At 37.1% G+C, this 13,567-nt stretch overlaps 1 pseudogene; it reads right to left on the bottom strand.

Annotated features, from left to right (window-relative positions):
• Positions 1 to 10,556: 10,556 nt before the first annotated feature.
• Positions 10,557 to 11,698, bottom strand: LOC110292405 (serine/threonine-protein phosphatase PP1-gamma catalytic subunit-like; annotated as a pseudogene).
• Between the last annotated feature and the right edge of the window lie 1,869 nt (positions 11,699 to 13,567).

Genomic DNA, 13,567 nt, shown 5'->3' with positions numbered 1-13,567 from the left:
CAGGGACAAAAAATGGAGACGTCCCTGAAGAAAAGGAGCTCTAGCGACAGGCCCAAATTGATCCAAATCAAGGAGAGACCACAAGGCCTGACACTGTTGCTGATGCCATGGTTTGCTCACAAAAAGGGGCCTATCATGACTGCCCCTGAACGACAAGCAGGTGAAAGTGTCAGATGCAGATATTTACACCCAACCAATGGACAGAAGCTAGAGACCCCTGTAATTGAATTAGGGAAAAGCTGGAAGAAGCTGAGGAGGAGGGCGACCCTATAGGAAAACCAGCAGTTTCAATTAACCTGGACCCCCCAGGATCTCTCAGACACTGAGCTACCAACCAGGCAGCATATACCAGCTGATGTGAGACTCCCAACACATAAACAGCAGAGAACTGCCTGGTCTGGACTTAGTCAGAGAAGATGCACCTAATCCTGGAGAGACTTGGGGTCCCAGGGAGCAGGGAGGTCTGGTACAGTGGGGTGAGCTGTGGTACATCTTCTTGAAGATGGGGTGGGGAAGGAGGTATGGGATGTGGAACAGTCAGAGGGTGAACTGGGAGGGGGATAAAACATGGACTGTAAAAAACAAAGAATAAATAAAAAAGAAGGGGTACAAATCTCTTAGAGTTGATGGACACTCTTGAATTAGCTGCCTCACTTATTTCTTTATTTAAATATCAGAAATTATCATGGAAATTGTAAATGATTTTTGAAGAGCACATGAACAAAACTGATGGGTTCCTTATGTTCAATAAATTACATTTCCACAGTAATATTCACATTTACATTCTCATCACTATTGTCAATAATTTTTATTAAATTTCACTTTAAAATAGGTGTAAAAATAAACTTTTGGGTCAGGTATTCTGATAAGAAATTTTCAACAGCATTAAGTCTTAATGCTGATCTATCAAAAAGAAAGTTAGGTTTATTTTTCTTTTATGAAAGTGTTTCATCATTTTAAAACCAGAAAGCCTAAGGACAGATATTTCAAATATTACATTCAAGTTTAATTTTTCTCAGTAATGAACTCTTTTCATGCATGCAATGTAAAAATTAACCACACTATGACAATTCTCCTTTTTTAGAAGCTTATAGAATGAGGGCATTATTTATCTTCTACATCTGATACTTCTATTAAATGTAATTTTAGTAATTCCTTTTCATATTTTAATTGCTCAGTATATGAGAGATGAAAATTGAAGAGAAGGTTCTATATAGATTTATTGTGATTATTTAAGAAACTGGTAGAGTCCTAAGTCTGATGGTAAATATTAAGTAAATAGTAAGATCTAATTCCTGTGCTAGATTACTTGTCAATCTTCTCTTTGAGTAATGGATACTTGATAACTCTGTATGTGTGTGTGTGTGTGTGTGTGTGTGTGTGTGTGTGTGTGTGTGTGTGTTTATACAATAATTGGGACCAATATGTTGCAAGAGTCAAGTGGGCAAATTTCATTGCATTTTATAGCATTTACTTCTCTTGCAGAAGACTGTCTCAATTCCCAGTTAATACATAGTGGCTTACAATTTATTAATCTAGTTCTAAGGGTTCTTGTGCCTAATTCTGTCCTCTGTAAGACTGCATAGATAACACATATAAATACATCCAGGCAAAGCACTTGTGCAAATTTAAAACGAAAATCTTTTAAAAATGTAAGAATAATAGAGATATGATATATAAACTGAAATGTGAAAGTTTCTAGCACAGTGCAACAGATTTTATGAAACAATGATATTGTGGGCCAGTGGAGGAATTCTGAAAAGAGATTTAATATAGAAGAAAGGTATTTACAGCAATGGTGAAGATAATGAGCACATGAAACAATGATAAATTCCAAGACATGTATAATGATTTAACCATATTTTACTATAGTTCATTACTGTTTTTATACATGGAGACCTATATTATCTTGGAAAATAAATAATTTTATTACTTCTTTTCAATCAGTTGTGGTGTGTGTATATGTATGTGTGTGTGTGTGTGTGTGTATGTTTGTGTCTGTGTGTCTGTGTATCTGTGTGTTTATGTGTCCATGTATATATAGGTGGTTCTTGCAGAGTGAGTGTACCTCTATGTGAGTAGTTGGGGGTCAGAGGAGGATTTGGGTTCTGCCTCTGTTCATTCTTCATCATTTCCTTGAGAAATTATCTCCCACTGATCCAAGAACTTGGTTTATGGTCTACAACCAACAAGCATAGCCATCCTCTTATGCCTGTTCCATCTGTCAAGGTATTGCATTTGTAGATGGGTGGTCAATCGTGGCTTTTTAGATTATTGCCAGCTCTAAACTAAGGTCATAGTGAATGAGTAGCAAGCAGTGCATACCTGTTGAGACTTCTCTGTAATGCCACCATTTACTCTCCCTCTTCCTCACACATTTTTTCTTTATTTTGAGAGCTAAGTAGTAGGGAGAGGGGAGGTTTAGGCTTTGTTCCTCATCCTAGGTATGTTATCTACAAGAATCCCTTTATATACGTTCTAAATGTTTTAAAGTCATTCTGTCAAGTCTTCCTTTGCTAGGAGTATATTTCATTTTGAAGAAAATTCTGTCCTTAAATTCTCATGATCAAAATGTAATTATTAAAATTAACATAAACTATTATTAAGTTTAATCATTTTATTAAATGAGAATATGAGAAATTCATGAACCTAACTGATGTATAAAAAGCGTATCAAAGCTTAAATTCTTCATGAAAAGAATGGACAACTATGTCATAATGAAGTATCCTATCCTTAATTTAAAATGAAGATAAATGTTCTCAATGTATCCATCAGTCGTTGTTCATAAACCTTCCATACTACCTTATAGTCCTGAACACCAATTATAATCAACATAACTTGCAAAGCATATTTTTTAAAAATAACTTCTCAAAAAATTTTAAACCATTACACTGACGTAATTGAAACTAGCTGTGACAGAAAGGTGTTTGAATATACTAGATAAAGATGCTTGGGAGAGAAAGATACAGCTTTCAAGGAAAAGAATATTTTGTGAGATTCATAAAACAAAGACTCTGGCTGTGTCCTTGCTATGCCTCAGAAAGTTCTCACCTGTGAGTGAAAAATAAGGTGACTCATCCATGAAGAGATGAGAGAAAGAGAGTAAACAGCAAGGGGACAAATTATAAACATTAGCTGTAACTGGAATTCACAGAATTTTGTCATGAACAGAAGTATTGTCGAAGTCTTGCTCCTTTTGTTAGCTAGCATCATGATTTTCACCAGCACAACACCATGGCTATATTACATGAAATACTATATGCATTTATGTTTGACAAAGTCTGTTATTTTCCAACATGCTGTATTCTCATAGATTTTCTGTTTCTGTGAAATAGCAAATCATAATTCTTGAGAATTCATAGATTTTCTCTCCTGTGTCTCTCTAAGGTGGGTCCACTCAGGAGAGCACAGGCCAAAGATACAGCAGAGCAGCTGGGACAGGGTACTAAGGGCCTACACATATGCAGCCAGGAGGTAGAGCTGATCCTCAGTCCTCTGTGAACCTTCCCTGTTAGAGGAGAACCTGCTTCCAGGAAGTGTCTGACACTGGGACTCAGGTGAGATAACCATTTTCTCTCTGGTGACTCTAAGATGGGTCCACTCAGGAGTGCACAGGCTGCAGAAGCAGCAGAGCAGCTAGGACAGGATCCTACAGGCCTACATCTGCAACCAGGAGGTGGGGCTGTTCCACAGCCCTCTGTGTCTTGCAAGGAGAGAGCTGGTCTCCTAGGAGTGTTGACACAGGCTTACAGAGTCACAGGAGAAACAAACTCCAGCCAGAGACAGCTAGAACATCTAACACCAGATATTACCAGATGGAAAAAGGCAAACATAAGAATCTTACTAACAGAAACCAAGACTACTTGGCATCATCAGAACCCAGTTCTCCCACCACAGTGAGACCTGGATACCTCAACACACTGGAAAAGCAAGATCCGGCTTTAAAATCATATCGCATGATGCTGGCAGAGGGTTTTAAGAAGGACATTAATAACTCCCTTAAAGAAATATAGGAGAACACAGCTAAATAGGTAGAAGCCCTGAAAGAGAAAACATAAACAAATACCTTAAAGAAATACAGGAGAACACATGTAAACAGGTAGAAGCCTTAAAGAGGAAACACAAAAATCTCTTAAAGAATTACAGGAAAATACAACCAAACAGGTGAAGGAATTGAACAAAACCATCCAGTATCAAAAAATGGAAGTATAAATAAAAAAAGAAATCACAAAGGCAGACAACTCTAGACATAGAAATCCTAGGAAAGAAATCAGGAGCCATAGATGCAAGCATCACCAACAGAATACAGGAGATGGAAGAGAGAATCTCAGGTGCAGAAGATTCCATAGAAATCATGGACAAAACAATCAAAGAAAATAAAAAATGCAAAAAGATCCTCACTAAAAACATCCAGAAAATACAGGACTCAGTGAGAAGACCAAACCTAAGGATAATTGGAATAGATAAGAATAAAGATTTTCAAATTAAAGGACCAGTAAATATCTTCAACAAAATTATAGAAAAAAACTTCACTAACCTAAAGCAAGATATCCCCATGAACATACAAGAAGCCTATAGAACTCCACCTAGACTGGGCCAGAAAATTTTGAATTTTCTTAAATGCTTTCTCAGCATCTAATGAGATGGTCATGTATTTTGTTTTGTTTTGTTTAGTTTCCCCTTTGAGGGTTTTTTTAAATACTGGAATTAGTAGTGCGTTATTTATAAATATTCTGTCATATTATTTTATTTTGGTTTAAGCTATTAGTTTGGTTGTCATTTGTTACTTTAGTCTACGTTTAGATTTATGTAGCATTCTATTATAAGAAGAAATAATATATTGATCCATTCCACCTTGATTGACATTTGTTTTATTTTCAAACTCTTTCTATAACAGTTGGTGGGTAAAGCCATTGTTATAGTTTCTGTAGAGATAAATTTAGGAGTGTAAACCAGTGAATATTTACCAAGATTTTTTTTATCAATTTATTTCCACATTAATATTTGTTATTTGTTATATATATATATTTATCTGTTAAGGATAAATGGACCACTCAAATTCGAAAGTTTTAGAAGAACTCAGTTAAAAGCGTATTTAGGCTAGGTAGAATAAAAGAGAATTCCGTAAGGGATAGTGATCAACTTTAAGATTAGAACAGCAAAATATTGCTATGTCTTCTCACGACAAAGAGATGAGTCGTTCTTGCAAATTGATGAGAGTTAGTATATTGATAGATAGGTTCAGCTGATCTGTCTCATGTCTTTGGTGCTAAGTAGAAAGCTGTGAGATTCAATGACCTTAAAAGACAGGGACACTGTTAGAACACAAGCTACTCTGACCTCATTCTTCTTCTATTTTAACATCATTCATGTGAATATCAGAAGGTTATACAACTAAGTAGTTAAGGGGCATGGAAACATATTAGTAATATGTACATTTTCCCTTAACTTCAAAACCTAGGTGTTTTAGTTATTGTTTTATTGCTGTGAAGAGACAGCATGTCCAAGGCAAAATTCACAAAAGAAATCATTTAATTGGAGCTGGGTTACAACTTCAGAGGTTCAGTGAAATAGCACTGTGGCTATAAGCATGGCAGCACACAGTAGATATTGTGATTGAAGAGCTGAGACTGTCTTCTGCAGGCAGCCAAGAGAAGACTTTATTCTACACTGGGCAGAGCTTGAGTACAAGGAGACCTCAAAACCATCTACCCCATGCCATACTTTCCAAGACAAATCCACATCTATTCCAAAAAGGCCGTACTTCCAATAGTGCCAATCCCCATGGGTCAAACATATTCAAATCACCACACCAAGTTTTTTCATCTATTTATTCTTTTCACAAATATTTGATGGCTTTAACATTGCCATTTTAATCAACCTAGTATGTAGGACCTAGTCTTCGATGATTTCTAACTTGAGTATTTTTTATGATTACAATAGACATTTTTAAAACTTACTGTTTATATTTTCTTGCACAATGAATATAAATACCTCTTTCATGGCACAGGCTTAAAAATTTATGTGGACTTTTGTTAATGAAATGAAAAATATACTTTTGTATTGAAATTGTAAGTGGTCTATTCTTTGTGATTTTTTTAAACATATGAATTAACTCCAAAAAGTCATTTGTGTGTGTGTGTGTGTGTGTGTGTGTGTGTATACTCAAATACTAGTTTTCACTATAACATTTGGATCAATGTCTAAACTAGTGTGATTCAAGTATTTTTCTATGGATAACAATTGTGTTATTTATTTGTGGAGAAGTAGTTCACTTATCCGGGTTATCAGGTTTTCTATAGAATTAATTGATATGTTGTTTGTTGTGTCCTGTGGGTGTAAAGTTCTCTTATCTATTTGTTCCTTTGGATTTGGTAACATATTGTCTGGATTATTACAACTTTAGAACAAAGGAGTCTTTAGTAGAATCTCATGTCATTTAGTGCCGCAGACCCTCTGGGCCCCTTTGTCTGCATGGATCTCTAGTCGCAGGTGGGCAAAGTGTTGGATGAAATGACAGACAGATACACACAGGAGAGGTTGTGTAGAATCTTAATGTAATTTGTCAAATCGAGCATCAGACTTTTTATACAGAAGAAAATAGGGAAGTTGGGTAACACACCCGCAAGGTACAAAGAGGTTACTGGATTCTTTCACAAAACAGAGGAATACAAACACAGAAGGTCTAACAGGAACCACCTGGGATAGAATTCATTGTTAACAACTGGGAGCAAAAAGAGCTCTACCTAAGATTCACTTCATCTTAGAAGCCAGGGTCAAGGGCTTTGTGCCCTTGACATACTTCCTATTTTAGTCTATTGTATAGTCCACCTTCCCCCTAGGCCATTGCAAATACATGTGTATGGGTGTAAGTCAGCTATCTATAGTTCTAAGTATCTACTCTGGTTCCTCCTTAGGTCTCAAACTTCCTTCTTCCTAGATGATGGTAAATTCCTGTGTAGGGCAGTGACCTAACTTTTTTCAAAGTGATAATGTAATGCCAGAGGTAATTATTCCAAGCCTATGGTCTGCTCAAGGACTTTCTAGGATGTTGGAACACTGGTGAAGGCTTAGCTATATAAGAATTCAATCTTTTTTTTTTTTTAAAGATTTATTTATTTATTATATGTAAGTACACTGTAGCTGTCTTCAGACACTCCAGAAGAGGGCGCCAGATCTCGTTACAGATGGTTGTGAGCCACCATGTGGTTGCTGGGATTTGAACTCTGGACCTTCGGAAGAGCAGTTGGGTGCTCTTACCCACTGAGCCATCTCACCAGCCCCAAGAATTCAATCTTATAAGGCACTTATAATAAGATAATACTAAAAGAGAGCACATGGATCCATACACCAGACTAACGTGGGAATAGAATATGAGTATATGGGTTAAAGAGAACGCCAGACTCCAGGAGGTGAGTTTCTGTGAAACTCTCTGCCTCGTAAGTGGCTTCCAGGCCTCTCTGCCTGTCAAGCTGACTCGACCGGAGTGTGTGGCAATTTAGATCAGTGGTTCTTAATCTTGTTCAGGTTGTGGTAACCCACTACCATAAAATTAGTTTGTTACTATTCCATGAATATAATTATATTATGAATATAATTTTGATATCCTTATGAATCATAATTTAAATATCTGCTATCCAGGATATTTAGTATATGACCTCTATGAAAGGGTCATGACCCAACGGTAAAAAAATTACTATTCTAGAATGTTTATCAGTAAGACTTAAGTTAGCAGACCTTCCTTCTCCCCAACACAGAGACAGCTTGACTCCCAGGTGCTCTGACACAACCATGCTCACAGAAGACACACCTATGGAAATAGATCATATCTACCCTGCCCTCGTAGAGACGTATCTTCCTTACATCCCAAAATTTGACCTGGGACAATGCCAGCACTCTAGATACCCTCTCATACCCAAAGACAGCTTGACTCCCATGAACTCCATCACAACCAGGCTCAGAGGATCACAAAAGTGAAAGAATCCAGTCAGAGACAGCAAGGCCAGTTAACAATTGATATAAGCACATGTTGAAATGCAAATGCAAGAACATATGAAACAGAAACCAATGCCATTTGGCACCAACAGAACTCAGCTCTTCCACCACAGCAAGCCCTGAATACCCTAACACACCTGAAAAGTAAGATTCTGCCCTAAAACCCCATCTCATGAAGATGATAGAGGACCTTAAGTAGAACATAAATAACTCCCTTAAAGAAATACAGGAGAATACAGGTAAAAAGGTAGAAACCCTTAAAGAGGAAATCCATAAATACCTTAAAGACATACAGGAACACACAACTGAACAGGTGAAGGAATTGAACAAAACTATCCAGGATATAAAAAATGGAAATAGAAACAACAAAGAAATCAAAAAAGAAGGCAACCCTGGAGAAGTAAAATGTAGGAAAGAGATTATGAGTTACAGATGCAAACATCACTACAGAATACAAGATATAGAAGAGAAATCTCAGACATAAAGAATACCATAGAAGATACTGCAACAACAGTCAAAGAAAATACAAAGTGCAAAAATCTCCTAACACAAAACATACAGGAAATTTTATACACAATTAAAAAAACAAACCTAAGAATAATAGGAATAGAAGAGAGAGAAGATTCCCAGTGCAAAGGGCCAGGAAACATCATCAATAAAAGTATAAAGAAAACTTTCCTAACCTAAAGAAACAAATGGTCATAAATGTACAAGAAGCCTACAGAACACCAAATAGATTCTTCCAGAAAAGAAATTTCTTCTGTCATTTAATAATCAAAACACTAAATGCATAGAACAAAGATAGAATATTAAAAGCATTAATGGAAAATGGCTAAGTAACACATAAAAGCAGACATATCAGAATTACATCAGATTCTCAACAGAGACCCTAAAAACGAGAAGATCTTGGGGAGAGATTACATAGACCCTAAGAGTACAAATGCCAGCCCATGCTATTATATCCAGCAAAATTCTCAATCACCATAGGTGGAGAAAACAAGATATTCCATGAGAAAATCAAATTCAAACAATATTTTCCAACTAACCCAGCCCTACATAGAATAAAAAAAGAAAATTCCAACACAAAGAGGGCAACTACAGCCAAGAAAAACCAATAAACTAGTCATCTCACAATACACCAAAAATAAAAGAATCACACAAGCGTGATACCACCACTAACAACAAAAATAACAGCAACCAACAATCATTGATCTTTAATATCTTTCACCGTCAAGGGACTCAATTCCCAATAAAAAGATAGAGGCTAACAGACTGGATACATAAACAGAACCTAGGATTTTATTGCATGCAGGAGACACATCAGTGACAAAGACAGACACTACTCAGAATAAAAGGCTGAAAAAATTTCCAAGCAAATGGTCCCAAGAAACAAGCTGGAGTAGCCATCCTTTTTGTTGTTAGTAATCTTCACTTGATCTTAGCCAAAAGGCCGAGAAGCGATGTTGTTAGTAATCTTACATTTAATAAGTCTGAAAACATTCTCAACACATAGCATTCTACACAGGCATCTGTGGAAAAAGATCCATTTTAACACGTCGTTGTTTTAAAAGGTCATAGATATATTGTGAGTTCTGTATAAACTCGTGGACAGCAAGTTATTTCCTTTTGATTTATAAGCCTCAATGTCACTGCAGAATAAAGAATGTAATCAAAGAAATCATTATTGGTCACTCGTATAGGACAGTGTTGTTTCTATAACTTAGAGTTGTCTAGACAGATCAGTTCGGGCCTGATTCAAGTGTAAAACAATTACTCAGTGAATAGATTATATGGAAACTGTACAAAGTGTCATTAACTTCCATCATTAATAGCTTACCAAGCACCAAATCACTATTGCTAGTTGAAATAACCTCTTTCTGAGTCCCCATGCCTGTATACACAGCCATCTCATGTCCAGGGCTTGCCAATAGAGTCCAACAGAAACTTTGGTTTTAGAAAGGAATCACAGACATTGAAAATAATGGCTTTAATCATCATTCAGTGTACTTAATGAGGGAATGTGCTTCAGATAGTCTGGGCAGGGCAGACAGCAGGTCACTCCTACTAGGGACAGCTGCAGACACCATTTTGTACATGACAAGACAATGAGGGAAAGTAGTCTCTTTCAAACAAACTTGAAAAAATATTCACAGTGGTTTGCATGAACAAAATGCATTTATGACTTACAACTCTCTTTATATCATAAAGAAAACAAGCATTTATATTATTTATGATTTATGCTAATTTTTTTAAAAGATCAATTGTATACTTTCCCCTCAGACAGGATAAACTGCCAGGGTGTACAACATAACACCATCATCAGAGTCGTCTGCCAAAGAAACAGATTAAAAACAAACAAACAAACAAACAACAACAAAATGCTTTCTTGAGAATTGCATGGCTTTCCTCAGCTGCTATAACCAGCAAGTGCCAGCAGTAGTAAAAATGGAGAAGGGCCTGACAGGTCTACCTGGGTAAGCTGACAAGCACATATTACAGTTTAAAAAGGAAGGTTATGTACACTATGTTACAAGTCCCCAAAAGGTAGGGTCAAGTGACATTTATTTCTTTGTTTGCTTTGTGATCATGGCCTGTGGTGGTGTGACAGGTCTCATAATATTGGGCTTATTTTTCTCTACAGGCTTTAAAATCTGTAAAAAACACATGAGGGTTTCATCCATACTCATCATAGAGCCTGCATTGTCAAACTCGCCACAGTAGTTGGGTGCAGAAAACTGAATGACTAACTGCCTCTTTGCAAAAAACTCATACCCATCTTTAACCATCTGATGGGATCTACATATAAGATCCAAATCATGCTTATGGAGAAATTTTGGAACTAATTCTTCACCAAATGTGAAGGACACTCCTCTGTCATTTTCACCCCATCCCAAGACATCTTTATTGAGGTCAGACCACAAAAGTTCACAACGAAGATGTTGATCTGGTACATCAGTTGGTCTCATATGATTTGCCAAATCTGCTCCATATATTGAAGATCTGGTGAGAAACCTCCATAACAGCAGAATATCTTCTCATTCACAATGGCTGCTATTGGTAACCAGTTAAAACAGTCTATGAACATTTTCCACAGCTTAATGTTGTATCTTCTTTAACATTCATCATAAAATCCGTAAATTCTATTGATGCTGATGCACTCATGGTTCCTTCTGATAAGAAAAATTTCTCCAAATACTTGATTTTGTAGGCCAACAAGAGACAGATAATCTCTAGTGTCTGTTTGCCCCTGTCCATATAGTCCTTGAGAAATAAATAGTTGCTTTCTGCAGGGAAGCTACCACATTCAAACAGATAGAGCAAATTAGTACTGCCTGTGGATGCCACCACATATCTTGAGTAGTGCTTTACGTTTTAAAAGGATAGGCTGACTGAGGAAGATCTCCAGAGAGTTTAGACAGAGTCCTTGAATTTTGTTCTCCTGGAGCTGGCCATTCCTGTCTGGCTTGAGCTCTCACTTCCAGCAGCCAGTGGATGATACTGCAGATGTTGAGATTAGAGATATCCGCCCATTGTTGTCCGGTCACCAACCCACCCCAGTCTCATACCCCAATCTCACTTGTCCTCCTCTCTCACTTCTTGAGCACCAGAAAGGAGAGGTGATGGTGGTGGTGGCAGCAGCAGCCTTGGCACCCTGTGTCCCCTGCTTCCAAGCTGACCAGCTCCTGGCGTCTTCCTCCTCCATCAGTGGAACCATGAGAAGAACAAAATGCTGGAGTAACCATTCAAATATCCAATAAAAGAGACTTTCAACCAAAAGTTATCAAAAAAGATGGGGAAAGACACTTCATATTCATCAAAGGAAAAATCCACAAAGATGAACTCTCAATTCTGAACATCTAAGCCCCAAATGCCCAGGGCACCCACCTTTGTAAAAGAAAAGTTAGTAAAGTTGAAAATGGACATTGATCCTCACAGAAGAACAGTGGGAGACTTCAACACCCCACTCTCACCAATGGATAGTGCATGGAAACAGAATCTCATTGGAGACACAGTGAAACTAACAGAAGTAATGAACCCAATGGATTTAGCAGATATCTACAAAACTTTTCACCCTAAAAGAAGATAATATACCTTTTTCTCAGCACCTTATGGTACCTTCTCCAAAATTGACCATAATCAGACACAAAACAAGCCTTAACAGATACAAGAAGATTGAAATTATCCCATGCAGTCTATCAGAACACCAGAGAGTAAGGCTGGCCTTCAATAACAACAAAAACAACAGAAAGCTCACATACTCATGGAAACTGAGTAACACTCTACTCAATGATAACTTTGTCAGGGAAGACATAAAAAAGACATTAAAGACTTTCTAGAAATTAATGAAAATGAAGGTATAGCATACTCAAACTTGTAGGACACAATGAAAACAGTGCTAGGAGGAAATTCCATAGTACTGAGTACCTTTATAATAAAATTGTAGAGACCCTACACTAGCAACTTAACAGAAAAGGGGATTACAGCTGAATTACCCAACAGCAGGTAGATAGCACCTGAAGAGATCACTTCCCCAGTAGAAGAATGTGGCCAACCACCCACCTTAAAATTTTTAATCCAGAATTGTCCCTGTCTAAAGGAAATGCGGGGACAAAAGTAGGACAGAGACTAAAGGAAAGGCACTCCAGTAACATTCCCTCCATCTAGCACCTAAGACAGATGCAGATACTCACAGCCAACCATTGGGCTGAGCTTGGGGACCTCAATGGAAGAGTTAAGGTAAGGGCTGAAGGAGTAGAAGGGAATTGCAACCCCATAGGAAGAACAACAATATCAACGAACCTGACCCCTCATATCTCTCAGGGACTAAACTACCAACCAAACAGTATACATGGGCCAGTTCATGGCTCCCATTACATATGTAGCAAAGGGCTGCCTCATCTGGCATCAGTGAAAGGGGAGGTGCTTGTTACTATGGAAGCTTGATATCACAGAGAAGGGGGATGCTAGAGGTTTAAAGAAGCAGTGGCGTATGTGAGGGGGCATCCTCTTAGAAGCAAAGGAGACAGGTATGGATTGGGTGGTTCATTATGGGAAGACCAGGAAGGGAGATAATATTTAAAATGTAAAAAACTAGAATTATTAATAAAAAAGACTTAATATAAAGAAAAAAAACCTAAGTTAGTAAGTCTTCTGAAAACTTCTTTTGTTATATTGTTAATACCTGAATCAAAACTATAATCTAATGAAATATATTTTATCATTAAAACCCTGATATCATTCCATTTATTTAGACTTTCCTTTGTATCTTTGCAAAGGTTTTATAAATTTCTGCAAAATTTCCTTTATATAATTTTAGATTTGTTCTTACATAGTTTAGTTTTGTGGCTATGTTAAATATTACTTTACTTCAGCTTCTATTTGTTTTTATTGGATATCTTATGTATTTACATTTCAAATGTTATCCCCTTTCCTGATTTCCCTTTTGTAAATTCTCTTTCATCATCCTCTCCCCCTGCTTCTATGTGGATACTCCCAGGCCCACCTCATCACCTTAATATTCTCCTACACTAAGGCATCAAGTCTTCACAGTACCAAGGACCTCTCCTCCCAG

Source organism: Mus caroli, unplaced genomic scaffold, assembly GCF_978045245.1.
Source record: "Mus caroli unplaced genomic scaffold, Mus_caroli_1 scaffold_6, whole genome shotgun sequence".
NCBI classification, from domain to species: Eukaryota; Metazoa; Chordata; class Mammalia; order Rodentia; family Muridae; genus Mus; species Mus caroli.
Note: the sequence above shows the minus strand (reverse complement) of the source record. Positions and strands in the feature narration are given on the sequence as shown.